Here is a 20,902-nt window from a genome sequence, read left to right as displayed (position 1 = left end):
CAGGTATGGGCTGAGGACACCAGGGACACACACAGCTGGCAGGCAGCTCTGGCCACGAGCTCCTCCTCCTTTACAGTTGAGAGTGTGGTGAAGTGCCTGGACTATGAAAACAATGCCTGAGTTTAATTGTTCAGTTGTTCGCTTGACTGCCCAGCCAATCACCAGCTGTGAGACCTCAAGTCAGTCCTTCAGTCCCTCATGTTCTGGTTCCTTGAGGTTAAGGTAGTACTCGTGGGGCTGCTGTGAGGATTAATGAATCGGACTGTAGGCAGCACTTCCTCCTGCCTCATAATGATACTATTGCTATTTCTTTATACAGATGATAACAGCTACCCTTTAGTGAGCCCTACTATGTGCCAGGCTCTGAATTATTGTCCTATCTACAGTGACTCTTAACCTGTACAGGAAACCTCCCAGGTAGCGAACCATTATCACACCCATTTTACAGATGAGGAAATAGAAGCCCTTGCCGAGTGGTGAGCCAGGTTCCCACCCAGGCCTGGTGACTGAAGCCCAGACTCTGAGGACCCAGTGTCTAACAGCTGCATGTTTCTGCTGGGGGAAGGGGCCTGGGCCACGCAGAATATGTCGTTTGCGCACCACGGGGATTTCTGAACCCAGCTTGGGCGCCCTGCACCTGGCACGTGTGAACAGGAGAAAAGCTGGACTTCTCAGGTGGCTCCGCGGCCCCCAGCTTCACGCACCCCTCCCAGCGCCCTCACCCACAGGTCTGGGTTTTAGGCAACGTATCAGTGATGCCTGTTAAAAGCAAAGCACGGGAAAGGAGCTCTTAACAGTACAAATGTGTCCCTTGCCACGCCTGATTCTCCTGGAACCCCGGCGCGCACAGACAGAAGTTGTGTACACAGGATTTTAGTATTTCCTCTCCGGCTCCAGCCCCAATTTGAGGGCCTGTAAAAGCTTGAATGGCGTCCAGTGCGGCGTGGTTTGCCTAAGCCCGGCTCCCGGCGCTGAGTCAAAGCAGCCCACACAGGGACTGGGGCGCCTGCTGGGGGACCAGCTGAGGGCTGGGGGACAACGTGGGGCCGGGCGCCTGCGGAGGGGGGGCAGCGTGGAGGTCTCAGGCGAGGTGCCTGCGGGAGGCCAAGGTGGGAAGGGGGAAGGGGACAGGCGGAGGTTTGGGGGATGAGGGGGGTCAGGGTGGCTGCAGGGGGCTGGAGGGAGCGGGGTGGCTGGGGCGCCACACCCGTGTCCAGGCGCCTCCCCCCCCCCTTCCAGCCGCTCCCACCCGCTGAGTGCACTCCGGGGTGGAAGGAGGCGAAGGCGGGACTGCCTGACCCCTGTCTTTCCCTGTGCCTGGGAATTCTCCCACTTCATTGGGGTGGGCATGGGGGTTGCTCCCTGTGGCTGAGAGGCTGCTCCAAATGTCTTCTCTGAGGCTGGGAGGCTTTGCTAGCTCCTAATTTTTAAATATGCTCCCAACACCCCATGCCCTGCTGGGAATCAACTGACACAGTTCTGGAACTGGCTGTTGTGAGTATACACAACTCACCCTCTCTGGGCTTCAGTTTCTTCATCTGTAAGACCAGGCGGGGTGAGATTCCATCTCTGGTCCCTGACAGCACCATGGAGTCTGAGGAGATGGTGAGCTCCCCCGCTGCAGGACACATGCCCCAGCTTTCTAGAGGGATGAGGGCCCCACAACCAGCCAGTAAGGGGAAGAGTGAGTTTCGGGGCCCAGCAGATTTGGGGGGAGATTAAACAGAGCACCCTACTCTTGGGGAACTGGTCACCAGCTTTCCAACAGTCCCTCACACTCTGAGCACAGGTACTTCTGTCCACACCACCCAGGTCAGACTGGGCTGGCCTCACACCTGGAGTCACAGGAGATCCATTCAGCTGCATTCCAGTCTGTGTTCCCCAATTCCCACATTTAAAATCTGAAAAGCAGTTGTGTATAGGTTGAATGTGAGTGCCTAGGTGATGTTAGAGACTGTCTTACCTGAATCTCATTTGGTGGCTTGAAGTGATAGAGACAAGTTTAATCTGTCTTTATCCCACTTGCTGGGAATTCATACGTTGCATTAATATTAATGTGTTTGATGACAATGTCTGCCCCAGACCCTGCTGTGGGGGAAAGGGAGTTACATAATAAACACCATAGAACTATGACTTTTCTAATTCTTCTAAAAACAAACAAACTTCAAAACTTCCTGACCCCAAGGGTTTCTGATAAAAAGCTGTGAACAAGCAAAAACTAAAGTGACCAACCAGAGAGAAATGGCAGTGGCTACGATTCAGATGGTTCTGCTGTGCTTTCCACACAATGACACTCTGGAGGATGGGACCTGCTGGCCCCTCAGCCCACTGGGGACATCGTGTAGCACTAACAGTGATTTTGGTGTTTAAATAGATGGATGCTTATGCATGATATGGCCCCCCAAAGCACATTCCTTTACGGGCGGCTGAAAGGATATTTTTACAGTCTCATTTCAAAATAATGAAGATTCACTGGAAGGTACAAAGAACCATCTAGAGAGGTCCCTTGCACCCTTCACTCATCCTCCCCCAAGTCTCACATTACCATGGTGCTTACAACATCAAAGCCAGGAAACTTGGTACAATCCTTAGAATGTATCTGCATTTTACCAGATAAATGTACACTTGTGTGTTTGTGTGGGTATTTGGAGTTCTTCGCAATTTTATTATATGTGTAGCTTTGTGTAATTTGTCCTTGACCCTTTGAACAGTGTCTTTGCAGAGCAGAGGTTTTTCACTTTAATGAGGTCCAGGTTATTATGTTTCCTTTTATGGATCATACTTTTAGTATCTTTTTTATTTTTATTTTTTTGTAGAGATAGAGACTTGTAGTATCAAGTGTGTGTTAAGATACATACTTGCCTTGCCTCTGTGCTTTTTCAAGTCTTACAGTTTTGTGTTTAAATTCATTTAAGTTCATAATTCAATCTGAGTTAATTTTTGTGTCAGATATGAGGTTTGTTTGAGTCTCATTTTTAGCCCGTGCTTGTCCCCAATTGGCTAACGGGACTCTAAGGGCCATTCTGACCACACTCAAGGTTTTGCTCTCAGCACTTTTAGATGCAGTAGAGGAGGTCTGGACAACTCAGACAAGTTTCCCAAGGTTAATGGGGTTGCCGTGAGTGCTGCTCACTAAACATTTCCATTCTCTGTCTTCCATGCCTGTGGTAGGATCACACTCAGGGCCCCTGTGTGGTTGGCTGGGCTATATGACTGGCTTTGGGCAATGTGTTGTGAGCAGAAATTGTGTCAGTGTGTCCCAAATCAAGGCACTTAAATGGTATTGTGAGACCTTCCGGATCTTTATTTTCCCTTTGTCATGACAACCAGCGAGTTAAAAATGGTGGCAGCTCTATCAGCCTGGGTCCCAGAGTGGGGAGAAATGGAACACAGCCCCAGTGGACTGAGGATGGACGTTCAGAATAAATAAGAAATAAATCTTTGTGTTTAAGCTATTGTACTTTTAGGGCCATTTGTTACCAGCATGCATGACCCAGCCTATCCTGACTGATACAGCCACCATCTGTTCTCAAGAGCCCTCATGGCTCACTATCACTTGTCACAGAGGAAACAAATAAGAGAGGGATATGGCTGAGTATGAGCCCTTTCTGCTACCAGAACACCAGAATCTAAGCAGCAGCTGTCCCTAGGCCCCCTGTGCCAGCTCAGTTCAGAAAAGGCCAGCAGGGAACTCAGTGATGGTGCTTCCATCCAGTGACCAGGGAGACCTTCCCATTCCCATAGGTTAACAGTAGTCACTCCCCCCAGCCAGGAGCCTGGATCTACTTCTAAGGGCCCCTTTGGGACCCATGAAGTCAGGGACCTAGAATGGAAGTGAGGAGACACAGTGGACTTCAGAACGTCATGTTCAGAAGCAGATGCCTGAATTCTTGCCATGTACGAGGAGCACCCATGGCAGAAAACAACACAATTTTTGGCTGTGTCTCAGGATGTGACTGAGTCCCTGTAGCAGAGACTGCCTCTGCTTATCCATACCCATTTTCCCTTCTTCCTTTTTTTTTTTTTTTAGACAGAGTCTCAGTTTGTCGTCTTTGGTAGTGTGCCATGGCATCATAGCTCACAGCAACCTCAAACTCTTGGGCATAAATGATCCTCTTGCCTCAGCTTCCTAAGTAGCTGGGAGTGCAGGCGCCAGCCACAATGTCTGTGTAGTTTTAGACACAGGGTCTCACTCTTGCTCAGGCTCATCTCAAACTTCTGAGCTCAAGAAATCCGCCCACCTTGGCCTCCCAGAGTGCTAGGATTACAGGCGTGAGCCACTCTGCCTGGCCCTCCTTCTTCCTAGTTAACAAACTCAATTTGTTTGGGATGGAAATGGGCCTAACCTCAGAGGATCCATGGATGATCCCCAAGCATGACAAGCTGGTTTCTCAGTTTCCTAACCCCCTTGCATCCTAGATTGGACCACGAAACATGGGTGGAAGTCTGCTGGAATGGCAGGGACAGTGTTGTTGGTAGAGCTCCTGCTTCCCTGACAAAAGGTGACAGGTGCAGCTGATGTGGCCTTTCTTTCTCCACCTTCCCACCTGTTGTTTTCTTTCAAATGTGGACATGATATTTAGAGTTGTAGCAACCATCTTAAGACCAGGAGGAAAGGCCCTAAGAATCTCAGAGTTGTTAAGTATCCACAGCAAAGTCAGAAATCACCACTTCCTGATTTCTCATTACAAGAAAAAATCCCCTCCCTCATGTTTAAACTTCTAGAGTCTGGTTTCGGCTGTTACCTGCAGCCAAATGCCTTCCTAACTGGTACAGTGCCCACCAGAGGAATTGGAAGAAAGACTTTTTCTGTTTACCAAGAAACTTAGTACCATATTCTTTTTTTTTCCCTCATCTGGGGCCACATGGCCCCCAGATCAATCCCGTGCTTTGGCAGGAGGTCTGAGAAGCAGTCCATCTCCCAGGCTCTCCAGTGGCAGGATTTTGCATCTTCTGTATCAACTCCAAAGTTATCTTTCCAAAGCACGAACCTGACCATGACACTTTTCTGCCAAAAAAATTCCCTAATACCTACAGAATGGCACTCAAACTCCATTTCCAAGCCTTTAAGGCCCTACCCTCCTGGCCTGAGCTTGCCTTTGAAGCTTTGCATCCCTTTACCTTGCACCAGTGACCACCTACTCCCTCGAGTTAGCCCACCTCTTTTGCCCATATCCATCACAGGCTGATATGTTGTTCCTTCATTTTCATGTGCTGCCTACCTTTGTAGTCGCATAATACCTTATAATTACTTGTTTACAATCTTTCCTTCTAGAGACTCTGAGCTCTGAGAATAAGGGCCAATCCTTATCCTATTCATATCTTCTTTAGCTTCCAGCACAGCCAGTAACCAAAAAGCAGTCTGAATAAATAAAACCTTAGCGCTTTGGTTGTACCTTGCATATTAACCCTGAGGTTTCTCTTTGGGCTCTATATGGAGTCATCCTTAGGATAACCTGTGAAGTTCCCCACTATAAAGAAAGGGCTTGCTCAGTTTGTTATTTAGCAATATTTATTGGGCAGCTGCTATGTTCCTAGATCAGTTAGCTATTGCCACAATCATGCTATGGGAAAATGTCCCACCCAAAAAAATCCCAATAGCATATGACCATGAACATTTATTTCTCACTTGTCTGACAATTGGCTGGGGGTATCACAAGGTGTTATTATAAGCCCCACTTTTCAGAGTGGAAACCACGGGTATAGAGAGGTACGATCACAATCCAATCTTCATAGTTAATGAGCAGCAGAGCTGGAATTAAAACCCAGGGACCCAGGCTTGAATTAGATTTTTAACCATTATATTGCACTGCCTCTCCATCTTAGGTGGGTAGCAAGAGTTTACTCAATTTTGGCTCGGCACCTGTAGCACAGTGGTTCAAGCGCCAGACACATACACCGAAGTTGGCAGGTTCAAACCCAGCCCAGGCCAGCTAAAACAACGAGAACTGCAACAAAAAATAGCCAGGTGTTGTAGCAGGCGCCTGTGGTCCCAGCTACTTGGGAGGCTGAGGCAAGAGAATCACTTAAGCCCAAGAGTTTGAGGTTGCTATGAGCTGTAACACCACAGTACTCTACTGAGGGTGACATAATGGGACTCTGTCTCCAAGAAAAAAAAAAAAATTTACTCAATTTTTTAAATCATAGCCAAATATTTTAATGAATGGGTGTAATATACCATAATAATTTAGCTAGTCCTTACTGATGTACATTAACTTTTTTTAATCTTTTGCTATTACTAATGGTGCATGAATAATTTGTGCCCCTCATTCAGCACCTGTGAATTATATCGGCAGGAAAAAGTTCTAGAAGTGGAATCACTGGATCATGGTTACGTGCCTTTGTAATTGTAATAGGTATTGTTAAACCACTTGCCAACAATCTATACAGCATCAGTTTCCCCACACAGTGTATTAGTAAGCTTTTGGATCTGCAACAGCACGATGGATGAAAAATAGTATATCAGCATTGTTTTAACTTGCATAGTTTTTACTATGAATAGGGTTGAAAACTTAATGATGCTAGTACTCAGAACATAGTAAGTACTTAACAAATGTCCACTGTTATTACTATTATATATTAAGTGAGGGGGGGAAAGAACAGGGCCCAGAGCAATATGTACAATATGCTACTACTTACAGGAAAAAGTGAAGCTGAGAATAAATATCCATATATCCACATATACACGCATATACTCCCATACATACGTACACATATAGAGACACACATCCCATACATATATACACATATACACACACCCCATGTGTATACACAGTCGCAGTTCCATAGTGGAATGCTACATTGACCACCTCCCTAAGTTGACTTAATTTTCATAGACCAGACATGCATCACACGTACATATCAGTCTAGCAGGCCTAGTTCCTTATGTTGACCACCTCGGTATGTTTATCAGTTTGTTACAGTGGGTCGATTTTACTATATGTACACATCCATACATATATATATCTTATACACAATACATACACACCCTATACATATGTATACATGTACTCACACATATACATATATGCACACACCCACACATATACACACACATGCCCATACACATACGTACTTGCATGCATACATCCACATAACAGTTCTCAGGAAAGACATGCAAAAGTGGAAGCCATCAATGCCTCTAAGGAAGGAACTGGGTGCTGGTGACAAGATTGAAGAGATTTTCCTTGTATCTCATAATTTTTTTTTTTTTTTTTTTTTTTTGTAGAGACAGTCTCACTTTATGGCCCTTGGTAGAGTGCCGTGGCGTCACACAGCTCACAGCAACCTCCAACTCCTGGGCTTAAGCGATTCTCTTGCCTCAGCCTCCCGAGTAGCTGGGACTATAGGCGCCCACCACAATACCCGGCTTGTATCTCATAATTTTTAACCACTTGCAGGAATTAATTATTCCCAATGGCTGTATCCCTGGCGTCCTCTTGCAGGGGAGAGAGGAGCTCCAGCCCCATTGCTTTAGCCCTGGTCCCCAGGAAGTGACCACATCCCATTTTGCTGCCTTCCCACCCTTGCCTCTTGAGGGCACCAGACTCAGCCCCAAGGATAGCTCAAAAGAGGGCAGGTTGGAAGAAGTTGAGGAATTAAAAGGGTTGGTGTTCATTCTCCCACGTGCCTCCATGTTATTTAGACCCTCTCACTCCATCTGTGCCCTTAAATGCAGGGGGAGGAAAGATAACATAAGGAAGGAGCCTTCGGCCTTTGCCATCTGCCAGACATCCTGAGGGTGACAGAAAGAAGTCCTGGACTTGGGTGCCCTGGGCTTCCCTCTCCTCTTGCAACTGATGTCCAGGGGAGGCAACTCCTATCACCTTCCCAGGCCTCCATTTCCTGAGAGTTCAAAGGGTTATTGACACCTTGCCTACGTTAGGGTATTTGGATTAAATCAAATAAAATAGGAAAAATCGCACTAAAAAGCCCCAAAGCATGATGTTAATGAGGTGTACCAAACACAAGAGCAGAGTGGAAGAGGCTCTAAGCCACCACCAGACAGGCGTCTCTCAGTGTTGCCACTGGTGCCCGTCCCGAGGGCATCTGCTGCCAGCATAGACCAGCCCAAGAGTCCGTCTTCTCAGCCAAGAGAATGAATGAAACACTCCGCCCAGGTGCTTCCAGATGTCACACAGTCTCTGTATAGAGGATAAAGAGAATAAAGACGCAAGAAAGAGAGAAGCCAGTTGCAAATTTATGAAGTGTCTCTAGGAATTTTGCAGAATGTATTGAAAACATCAACCCTTGGTAAAATTCATTGATAAAAAACTTAATGCTCAGCTGTAAGAAAGAAGGACATTCTGATCTATATTACAACATGATTTACTTGTTGCAAAGTGAAATAAGCCAGTCACAGAAGCACAAATATATGATTCCACTTAGATGAGGTATCTCAATTAAGCAAAATCACAGACACAAAAGAAGAATAGTGACCAGAGGCTGCAGGAGTAGAGGAAATGGGGAGTTATTATTTGATGGTTTCTGAGTTTCAATTTGGGATGATAAAAAAGTTCCAGAGACGGGGTAGGTGCTGTGGCTCATGCCTGTAATCCTAGCACTCTGGAAGGAAGAAGTGGGAGGATCCCTTGAGCTCAGGAATTCAAGACCAGCCTGAGGAAGAGCAAGACCTTGCCTCTACTAAAAATAGAAAAATTAGCTAGGTGGGTGGGTGCCTGTAGCCCCAGTTACTTGGGAGGCTGAGGCAGGAGGATTGTTTGAACCTAGGAGTTTGAGGTTGCTGTGAGCTAGGCTGATGCCATAGCACTCTAGTCTGGGCAACAGAGTGAGACTGTCTTAAAAAAAAATTAAGGAGGCCAGGTGAGGTGGCTCACGCCTGTAATCCCAACACTCTGGGAGGCCAAGGCAGGTGGATTGCCTGAGCTCACAGATTCAAGACCAGCCAGAGAGAGACCCCCTCTCTAAAAATACCCAGGCGTTGTGGTGGGCGCCTGTAGTCAGGAGGCTGAGGCAAGAGAATCGCTTGAGCCCAAAAGTCTGAGATTGCTGTAAGCTGTGACATCACCACATTCTACCCAGGGAGATAAGTGAAACCGTTTCAAAAAAAAAAAAAACAGTTAAGGCAATGGATAGTGGTGATGGTTGTACAACACTGTGAATGTTACTATCATTGCATTAGAAACTCAAAAATCCTTACGATGGAAAATTTGTATATTATGTCTATTTTACCACAATAAAAAAGTTACCAACACCCCCCAAAAAGAAGAAAAACACCAACTTAATGCTCAAAGCAAATTTTGCACAAATACCTTAGTGGATACTGAATTAGTTTGGAAATCAGGGCCCTGAAATTTAAAAAAACAAATACAAAAAACCCTCTACCCAACCCCAAGACCAGTAGGGTGGGCATAATGCAGAGTGGAGGGCGGAAGGGCATAGCAGAGCTTAGCCGGAGAGGAATCTACCAGGTCTGAGCCAGCACCGTCTCCTGACCACTCTGTTTGGGGTTCTCATCAGTTAATAGGGAGGAGCCACTGGGCAGACCAGATGCTATTGTAGAATATTTATGGTCATATAGCTTGAGTCTGTGTTTGCATAAGCAATTTCACAAAATGCATATGGTTCTCTATCACACGTGAGGGCATTTATCTAAAACAAATCCTTTTGTTGACTTCCTATATCCCTGAGTTTAAACAAAGGAGAGGACACCTCCTGCTTATTACCCAGCTGAAAATTGGTGGTCTATTACTTTGAGAGAGAGATGGGAAATTAATGACATTTCTGCCTCAGAAGAAGCAAAAATGCAGATATGCTAGGAAGGAAACAAAAAAGAATCATGTGGAATATAATTTACATTTTAGGAGAGGAAAATGTGTTTTTCACTGACATGCTTTAAAATGCTCATGACATATGGTTGAGTGAAAAATGCCAGCTGAATAACAGCATGGTCCCACCTATGAGGATTTGCACACATATATCTCAATGGGTGTGGAGGCAGAGAGGTGGCTGCAGGGATCTTCACCGGTCCAATAACTGTGCTTATCTCCACGTGGTCATACTGGTGGTGATTTCCCAATACATTTCTATGCCATTTTTCTATATCATTTACTGTTTATCCAGAAACAGAAAGGGATATAAAAATATTTCTTTCTATATCCTTTCAAAGCAACTCATCTCCCAAGCTGATCTAGAGGAAGAAGATGGATGAGGAATTCCTGGCTTTGTGCAGTGAGTCTTGCTGGTGAATCTGTTAACTCTGAGGCAAGCCAAATACAGGGACAGGTGGGGCAGGGCCAAGGGCCTGGTTAGACAGTCAAACTGTGCCAGTGAACACAGCATCAGGGCATGAAATCACAGCTGGGACATGGGAGTGGGCAGGGACTATGCCAGGAATCAAGAGAACGGAGGTCAGAAGCTGGAGAGTCAGGCCAAAAAGAGAGAGTGGCCAAGGTACGGTACTCAAGAGGATGTACCAGGATCTGGGCAAAGGTACAAACCAAGCATCCAGACTGAGGCCAACATTCTCAGCTCCAACAAGCCCCTAGGTCCAGGAGAAGAGATTCCAAAAAATGATGCTCAGTATGAGTGATGGGAGCCAGTGCAGGTTGAAAAGACCCCAGGTGCCTCCCCCACCTGCAGGTAAGAGCAGCCAACTGGCCCACAGCCCCAACACAGCCGTGATGGCTGCTAGAGAGCCTGTTGCTGCCTCAGCAAGAGAATCCTCTGCCAGTGCTGACTGCACTGCCTCCTGCTCAGGCAAGGATGGTGGATAGATTTAATTTTGCCTGCCAGCTCTGTTCTGTGAGTGGTAGCTCCCGGGACTGCCAGACTGGGAAAGATTCTAAGGTGGGGTGGAGCACACAGGGAGGTGGGGGATAAGGAGGGTGGGGGTGATGGGGGGAAGATCCTAAGGCTGAGCTGGAGCTTAGAAGGAACTCTTGAAGTGATTGATTAGTGATATCTGCCAAGGCACAGAATGAGAGTCTTGTAGCCCAAGTGCCATTATCCCAACAGCCTAGCCTTTTAACACTAGCAGTTCACCCTTACCTCCTCTTCCCCTAGTTGTCATAAAAAGGACAAATTACCTCCAGTCTCACACTTTTTATTTTGGCTGACTCACTGCTAGAGTTTCTATATACAGAATTCCTTTTTATGTAGTTGTAATCAAAAAGTACATCCTGTTGGGCATGGTGGCTCATAACTATAATCCTATCACTTTGGGAGGCTGAGGCAGATGGATTGCTTGAGCTCAGGAGTTTGAGGCCAGCCTGAGCAAGAGTGAGATCCTGTTTCTACTAAAAAAGGAGAAATTAGCTGGGCATTGTGGTGGGCAGCACCTATAGTCCCAGCTACTTGGGAGGCTGAGGCAAGAGGATTGCTTGAGCCCAAGAGTTTAAGGTTGCTGTGAGCTATGACACCACCGTACTCTACCCAAGGTGATAGAGTTAGACTTTGTCTCAAAAAAAGAAAAAGTATGGGCGGCGCCTGTGGCTCAGTCGGTAAGGCGCCGGCCCCATATACCGAGGGTGGTGGGTTCAAACCCAGCCCCGGCCAAACTGCAACCAAAAAATAGCTGGGCGTTGTGGCGGGCACCTGTAGTCCCAGCTACTCGGAGGCTGAGGCAAGAGAATCGCTTAAGCCCAGGAGTTGGAGGTTGCTGTGAGCTGTGTGAGGCCATGGCACTCTACCAAGGGCCATAAAAGTGAGACTCTGTCTCTACAAAAAAAAAAAAAAAAAAAGAAAAAGTACATCCTAATTGTAAATTTTTACTTGGCATTATGGCACAAGGATTTTCCTGTGACTGATTGTTTTTTAATAACCTTTTTAGAAAAAAGTAACACAAGATCATTGTACAAAGTACAAAGAACCAACAAGAAAAAACTTCATAAAACTTTAAATTCTAGAACCCATAGAAGACCCCAGAGCTTGTCAGGCAGGAGGAAGTGGGAAGCGTCCTCATACTAGAGCGATAGCTCTGGAATTTGCCATAAATATCAAAATTATCTGGGATGCTTTTTTTAAAAAATGCAGATTCCCTCCTACAAACTTGTTAGAAAAGGTCATTCTTCCCCCACCCCTCAAGAAAAGCCAAAAATTAGCAAAAACTATAAAGGGGACAATTCACAGAAATACAAATTCAAATGGTCAATAAACATGAAAAATGTTCTTCTCTATTAGGCAGGAAAATGAAAATTAAAACAATGAGATGCTTCCCCTCTTCCCCAGAAGATTGGCAAAAATTCAAATGTGATAACATCCAACACAGGCAGGGAAATGGGCATGAATTGCTACAACCCCTTGGGAAAGCAATCTAGAGTTGTTTATTAAAATTAAAAATACTCTATACAACCTCACTTCCAGGATCTACTCCACCAAAGTAAAAAGACCAGAACATAAAAATATGTGTACCAAGAAATTTAGTGAAGCACTCATTCATTTTTCCAACAAATACTTGTTAATCAACTACTATGGGCCAGGCTCTGTTTAGACATTGGAGATACAGTGGTGAACAAAACACACAAAATCCCTCCTCCCATGAAGGTTACCTTCTAGACTCTAGGGATAGGCAGTGTCATTAAAGTGGCATAGCATGTCGGTTGGTAATGATGACCGGAGAAAATAAAGCAGAGAAGAGAGAAAGCGAGAAGGCCTGGGAAAGTAGGAGGAGTCGGAATGTGAAATTGGGTCATCAGGGAAGCCCTTGCTGGGAAGGTGGCATTTGATCAAAGAACAGAAGGTAAGGGAACAAGCCACGGGGATATTCAGGGGAATTGCATTCCAGGCAGGAGGAATGGCCAATGCAATGGCCTAGAGACAGTCTAGGTTCGGTGTGTCAAAGAATCATGAAGAGGACAGTAGAGGTGGTGAGGTCAGGGAAGTACCTGGGGCAGGTGGCACAGGGCCTTGGAGGTAAGGACTTGGCTTTACTCTGAGTGGAATGTAGCCATCTCAGGGATGCAAATATGAATTGAGAGTCAGCTGCATGCAAAGGGCTCACCACCCTGAGTGAGTAATGAGAGAAAATCACAAAGGCCCAAGGATTGAGCCACAGGGCCTGCCAATGAGCAAAGTGACCTGAGAAGGAGCAGCCAGAGCAGCAGGGACAGCTAGAAAGGCTGAGCTTCCAGAGCCATGTGAAGGAAGTATCTCAGGGTGAGGGAATAGGCTGTATCAGATGTCAGATAGGCCAAGTTCAAAGAGGACTATGGATTGACCTCACATCATGGACTTAGCATCCTGGACATCCTGGAGGAGAATGGCTGGGAGATGCCGGGCCTGGGGAAGGACTTGGATCATTGAGGATGGGCAGTTGGATGAGCCCCTCAAGGAGGGAAGTAGGAAGAACCCTGAGAACAAGGAGAAACAGAAACACAGGCGGCAACTGACAGGACCGGAGGAGCAGCTGCGGACAGGCAGCTGTGTTCTCCTGAGAACAATGGGGTACCCTGTGTCCTTGAGCTCCCAGGAAGATGCCTCTCACCCAGGGCCAGGAGGATCCTGGTGTTAATTAAGGCTCATCAACAGCGAAGTTGTGCTTGCCAAGGCCCTGCCTCTGAGGAAGCCTTCAGGCAGCAGGGACAGGCTGTGGCTCCTTGGGAAAGTGCTCAGGCCTGGAGGAGGAAACCAGTCCTTGACTAAGGGCCTGGCCAGAGGAAGGCCACAGCCCTGGGAGGGGCCCAGAGGGCCTGAGGAGAGAACAGGCTAGCTGAGGCCAGAGGAAATGAAGTGCCTCTTCCTTCCTGATACAGGTGAGGCCCAATGGGGCAAGGCAGGTTCAACATGACAAGTTTAAAGTAAAAATTACTTAGATTTTTAACGCAGCCTGCTGTTGAGTGAGCAGATATTATCTAGAGAGAGAGAATTATGTAACTGGAAGAGGCTTTAGTCATCCTCTCTTCCAACCATTTATTTTACAAGAGGAGAAACTGAGGATCAGAAAGGGAAGTGGTTGGTCCTGGGTCACAGAGCCAGTAAGTGCCAGGGCCCCGGCACCCTGTGACTACTTGTGTGTTGGAGGGTGCCCAGCAGATGCTGCTGCCACGAGAATCCACACATTGAAGAAACCCTCTGGGAACAAAGAACAGGACCCAGGAGAGGCCAAAGGGCTGGAGTACAGCAGGGAGGACCAAGAGAGGGTCTGGGGAGGGAAGGGGGTCTTAAGGACAGACCTGGAACGGTAGGAGAGGAAGACAAAGCTCTGTGGGAAGGCAGGCCTCTAGGTGAGCTGAGAACCTGGGAGTGGGGTGCAGACAGGCCCTGGTAGGGATCTACCTCCCACTCCCAAACACCTGTCCTGTGAGTGAGGCATCTTGCTTCAATCCCTCTGAACTGCTCTGGGCTGGAGAAGCTTGATGTCTCAAAGGGTTCCCTCACTGACTGGCTCCAGCTCCTTACTCATCTCCCAGAGTACTCATCCTGCTTCAGACATCCCTTTCATACCTGAGTTGCTCAGGGGCTGTGGTAGGTGGGCGGAGAATCAGGGCCAGGAGGATCCTCCAGGCCACCCACACTGCATTGATACCTCAGGTCCTGAGGGCTGCCCTGCACTGCACAGACCAGCCAGACACCCTCACTACCTGCCACAGGTGCACAGCCACAGTAGGCATGCACAAACTGTGCCATGAGGGAGATGCCAGGTGTCCTGGGAGGTCCAAGGCATAGGGAGGTTTGATCAAATGTTACAGGACCTTTAGTTGAGTGGTAGGTCTGGGGCCTGTAGCGGTGACTTCTAATCGATCCAAAGGCTGAACACTCATTTATTTGTAATTTTTTAGAGATGTGCTGAGGTTTGTTTTTGTTTTGTTTTGCTTTGCTTAACAACTCTGGGAGGTCTTTGCTCTTTTGAATAATTATCTGGCTCAACATATAATCTCTCAAAAGAAATTTAGCTGTTCCAGCAAGAACAAGATGGGCCCTCAGGCCCTGTGTAGCAGCTGAGCCCATGTGGGGAGTTTCGATCTGACCCTGAACTCCAGCATGCAGACTGGACCAGGCAGCTTGGGGCCCAGATGGGAGCCTGCCCAGCTGGAAGGGACCTCAGAAGTTTCAGGGCCACGGTCTACTTGTACTCAAGAGGTATCATGCACAGAGTTGAAGACCAGGCCAAGCTGGAGCCCAGGCCTTCAGGCTCCCAGAGGGGCCCACACTGTCCATGTGTCACTGGAGGCTTGCCTCTCAACAAGTCCTCACTTGCCTGAATGGGGGCTCTGAGCCCCTTAAGCCATTAGTCCCCTCTCTGCCCACTAAAGAGGGGTGTCTGTGGGAGGCACTGACAGGGACGGTCAGGGAGGGCCAATCATTCAGAATCACATGTCTTAGCGCCTGGTAGGAATAGGACCTGTGAGGCTGCCAAGAGGGGACTGGGGCCTCTTGGGCAACTGCTCCCCTCAGGCTTGGCTTCCATCCCTCCTGTCCACAAAGCCAGGGAAGGCAGCCCTGACAGATGGCACCAGCACGGAGCTGTCAGTCTTCTCAGCAGGTCCCCATATCCCAGCAAGACCAAGTATCCATGGGGTTTAGAGGACAAAGCTCTCCCTTGCTCTTTCCTCAGAGATGACCACTGTCCCCCCACCACCCAGGCTGCCTCCCGTACAGCGTCCTCACTAGATCCTTCAGCCTTTGACTTGGGTTTAGAGTAGGGATTTTCAACCTATGTGCCATTAGAGGATCTTAGGCATGCTGCGAAAACTTATTTTAAAGATCATTAATTAAATGATTTTCAAAAGAAGTTCAAAACACAATAAGTATATAACTTTTTTTGCTCTTTTTTTTTCTTGATCAACGTAATTTAGGTGTGGTGTAGAAGTTTAACTATAGATTCAAGTATGCTATGAGATTAAACAGGTCGAAAACGGATTCTTCTGTGGCCTTCTCTGCTGTGTTACCATCCACGTCAGGAGTCCCACTGGTCTAGAACCTGGCTCTGAGGGCACTGGCCTACTTCCCACCTCGTTCTCAGGCCCAAATAAATTTCTTGGGCCTTGTTGGAAGAGATGTTACAGTGAAGAGCTGGGATGAGGGAGAAATAAAAGGGGTTTTTGCCCCATAAAAAAAAAAAAATAAAAAGGTTGAAAACACCAGTTTAAAGATTGGCCTGAATAAAGCCCTTCTATGAGTGGCTGGGGCAACCATGTGGTTAGGAAAATCCTAGTGATCTGGCCTATCCTAGATCCAAATATTCTAGTGACTGCAAAAGCAACAGTCCCTGAACTGTGTTACAGGAACCCCGCTTAATGTCCCCTGAGAGGTCGGTGCCTGAAATAAAGAATAAGTGTTCTCCATTAAAGATAAACAAAATGTGGTATATCCATGCAATGGAACATTGTTCAGCCCTGAAAAACAATGAATTCTGATACATACATGCTACCACATGGATGGACCTTGAAAACATAAAATAAGCCAACAGAGAAAAACAAATACTATGTTATTCCACTTCTATGAGGTATCTAGAATAGGCAAATTCATAGCGACAGAAAGTAGAAGTTACAAGGGCTGGAGGAAGATAGCACGAGGGAGTTTCTGTTTTAGAAGGTACAGAGTTTTTGTTGTTAATGATGAAAAAGTTTGGGGCATAAATAGTGGTAATGGTTACACAACATTATGAATTTATTTAATGCCACTGGTTGTACACTTAATGGTTAAAGTGATAAATATTATTTTATCTATATTTTACCATAACAAAAAATTTTAAAGAAATAAGTGCTTATATATGTTTTAGAGGCACTGAGTTCACAAAGTTAAATGAGTTTTCCTATTGCAGGACTTTTCAGAGCCTTTATGAAGGGGATATATTATGCCGTGGTCCTCAATGGACAGGATCATTGAATCCCTTGTTTTTAGAAAGCCTAGTCTTATTCATCTTAGAGTTGTTTCTCAAATTATAATATTGGGCTTCCCAGGCTGCCTCTCACACCAGAGCCCATCTGAAAGAGGCACGGAAATCTTTGTTAAATTTCTTGTCCTGATTTTTGTGTAGGAAATAAAGGTTAGCGTAGCTACCCCAAAGTATACCAAAATAGTAATAATAATAAATAAACTTGCTTTTTAAATTCTATTTTCTTCTCCAAAAATGGAGATTTCTTTCCTGGGACTTGGAAATATTTTGAGTTCTTTATTAAAAAAAAAAAAAGAAAGAAAGAAAAAAGTGTGTGAGAGAGACTTCCAGAGAGGATTTCTCTAGACACTTCTGGTTGTGAAATCGCAGAGGATGTAAATGTGCTGTCTGTGGGCCAGATGGCTTTGGAGGTGTTTGGGGTAAGGGCATGGTTCTGCCTGTCCTGCTCCCCGTTCTCCTGTGTGGCCCATCTTCTGCCTTTGGACATGCCGTGGTGACAGGAAAGCCTGAGGGGAAGACTGTGGCTGGTTCAGGGTGACGCATCTTTCCTCTCAGAAGCAAGAGCCTGGACACTCATTCGACTGAGGGTGAGTGCCCCAGCCAGCTGCCCATGTCTGCTCATAATCTGGTTATTAGCCACTATTTTTTTATAACTAAGGAGGAGGGCAGGGGAGCATGTTAGAATGAAACAAAAAGACTGGGTTTAAGCACCAGCTGTGGGACAACCTCGGGTGAGTCACAGCCCAGAAATGTGCTACCAGGGAGTGAAGCCAGAGGAGAAAAAAGTTATATCTGCCGGAAACATGATGAACCTTTTAAAAATACATGCAATTAACTGCATAAATTAGGAAGTATTAATAAAAGGCAAGGTCCTGCTTGCTTTTTTTGTGAGTGTGTTTAAAAATATTCCTCAAGAACAGGAAAAATAATTCCTCTACACACCACTGCCTTGTCTTAGTGATACTTTGGGGAAATTGAGGAAAGCTGTCTGTGTCCCCTTGAGCTGATGCATGGTACAAAGAAGGGAACCGCCACAGGGCTCAATTGAGGGACAGATGACAAATTCAGTGGACTCAGGAGATCAAAGTCAGAGCCAGCCATAGAAATGAAAGTCTCTGAGGAATCTTCAGAGATCTAGGGCAATGCTAGGCTTGCTTCCCACTGAACATGGACTTGGGGTGATGCTTTTATTTACATATAAAAAGGAAAGACAGGCCCTGGGGACAGGAGAGCAAGCACCTAGGTCATTCCTGTGGGGTGAGTAGGGACTCTTTGTCCACCCCAGGTTCTAAGATTGAGAGAACTAGTGTTCCCAGGGTATCCAGGTGCCCGCAAGATTCAATGCAGGGAAAGTTGGGACAGAAAGAAACCCTTCCCATCGCAGCAAACACCAAGGTCCAGAAAGAATCCTGTTTCATAGGCAGTCAGAGAAAAGGAAACAGGGCCTTTTCTGATTAAGCATCAGAAAGATGCTTAATGATGTCTCAGGATAGAACTTGGCCACTTCCCCCAAATGATCAAGCTGGGGGCATGGCTAGACTTGGTAAAGACTGGGAGATGAGCTGGGCACAGTGGCTCATGCCTGTAATCCTAGCACTTTGGGAGGCTGAGGTGGGTGGATTGGTTCAGTTCAGGACTTTGAGACCAGCCTGAGCAAGAGCAAGACCTCTATCCTACTAAAAAACAAAAATAGAAAAATTAGTTGGGTGTTGTGGCAGGCACCTATAAGTCCCAGCTACTTAGGAGGCTGAGACAGAAGGATGGCTTGAACCCAGAAGTTTAAGGTTGTTGTGAGCTAGGCTGGCTCTATGACACTCTAGCCTGGGGCAACAGAGTAAGACTGTACCTCAAAAAATAATAAAAGATAAATAAATAAAATAATTTTTAAAAGGCTGGGAGATGATGGAAACCTGGAGAAGATGACTGGTGGCCCTGTCTGTGATGGGCAGCTAAAGTCCAATGTGCAGCCACAGAGGCTGGACAACAGCCTGGAGGCAATGAGCCCAGACAGAGACTTGGGAAATAACCCATAGCAGGGGAGGGACAAGAAGGGGACAGATCAGGGGCAGGGAGGCCACTCAGGAGGCAGCCACGTGGCCCTATGAGCAATAACGAAGACTGAACTCCTAACGTATCCTCCAGGGAGGCCATGCGACCAAGGTGGCTGAGAGAGCACACCTCTTCATATGATCAGTAGTGACTGAGTGTTGTCTTGAGAGGAATTCGGGCAGCATCAGGACCCCTGGAGGAAGAGCCCCTGTGGCCTAATGATGTCTGAGGTGGGGCTGTGAAGGGCGTGGCAGCGTCCATTCCTTCATCCGCACACACTCGACCAATGTTCATTCAACGCCTGCCTGCCTGGCATGCACACTGTGAAGAAGCTCAGTTCTCTACAGAAAGCAAAGAGGCTCTGCGCCTGACCTTTCTCCCTTCGAGCCTCTCCAGAACCTTGTAAAAGATCATCTTGCCGGGGGGTTCCCTTTCTTAAGGGTCTTGAGTAAAAGAATGCTTGGTAGTTATTTGTGGAAGGAAGAAAACAAAAATCAGCGTATTATCATATTTTCCATTTTTATTCATTCATTCAACAAAGAAAACCATATATGTTGCAAGGCCCTTTTGAGGATTTAAAGCTACATTAGAGCAAATCTTCACCCTCCAGGAATTCATAGTGTCATCCAGAGATCAGACAAATGTGATCACATATCTGTAAAACAAAGTCATTATTTATCAATCTAAATTCTGTAGGGTGCCTGGCTTCAGGAAAGCAGACAGCTTGTCAGAGGTCCAGGAACGAGAAGGAAGACTCATGGAAGGTGAAAATCCATGGGGCAAAGAATGAAGCCTGCCCTCTCCCTGAAAGGCAGGGCCCTTGTGCCTTGAAGTCCTCCTGGACCTGCGGAACAGAAAGCCGCTGACAAGTGGCATGGCAACAGGAGGGCAGAGGGAGAAGGACAGATTCGTACTACAAATCCACTCAAAGGGAGTCCTTGGACATACCTGAGTCTTGCTGTTTGTCACCTGGGCTTCTGGCAATGACCAATCCATGGCCCAGAAAGCTGAGTAGGAGGGAGGTAAGTGGAGTCCCTGCTCCTCGCCAGCTTCCCATGGCTGACCACGGCACAGTGCCTATCATTCTCCTGAGCTATACCTGCACCTTTGCCCTGGATCATGTGCAAGTCCTTGAGCAAAGAGAGGCTCTGTCTGTACCTGCAGCTCCCACCAGTCGCTGCACCTGGCTATGCCACCCAGTGCCTGACCCTGGGACCTGCCCACTTGTGCCTCCACTGGCTGAGAAAGGGGAGACCAGTGAGGGTGGAGTAATCAGGGGAAGACAGAACAGCACAGGACCTTAAAAGATGTGGCTATGGGGACAGGAAAACATAGTTTGGGGATATAGATACCTGCTTAAGATTCTTCTTTCCAGAACTTAACCCTCTCCTCTAGGACAGTCTAAGGACAGATCTAGCAGGCAAAACACAGCCTCTGGGGGGTCTTGCAAAGCTTGGCCTATGAGGTGAGATCTCCAACTAACAGAGCCATTCTTTATGGTTTTGCCTTGAGGAGAGCAGACACGTGTGTGCACACGTGGGTCTCCAGATGGACACACCCACGCGGGTCCCATGGGTCCCTGGAGAGGACTCCCTCATCCCTTTGTAGCCTGTACCTGATAACCCAAAATAAACAGTAAATTAAGGACAGTGTGTCACAAATTTATCTGCAGGTGGCTCTGATCACAAATCCCCAGCGGAAAATGCTCTCCCGAGATCCCACGAGGGCAGTTCTTCATAATTTATATTTTGCTGAGGGTCTTCTTGCAAGGTAGCTTGCATAAACTGTTTAGAATCTTGCCAATGAGCTGGGTGCCATGGCTCACACCTGTAATCCCAGCACTTCGGGAGGCTGAGTCAGGAGGATTACTTGAGGCCAAGAGTTCAAGAGCAGCCTGAGCAACATAATGAGACCTCGTCTCTACAAAAAATTTAAAAATTAACTGAGCAGATTGGTATGAAACTAATCCCAGTTACTCAGGAGGCTGACGCGGGAGGATCACTGGAGCCCAGGAGTTGGAGGTTACAGTGAACTCTGATCGCACCATGGGATTCC

The sequence above is a fragment of the Nycticebus coucang genome, chromosome 4, assembly GCF_027406575.1.
Source record: "Nycticebus coucang isolate mNycCou1 chromosome 4, mNycCou1.pri, whole genome shotgun sequence".
NCBI classification, from domain to species: domain Eukaryota; kingdom Metazoa; phylum Chordata; class Mammalia; order Primates; family Lorisidae; genus Nycticebus; species Nycticebus coucang.
Note: the sequence above shows the minus strand (reverse complement) of the source record.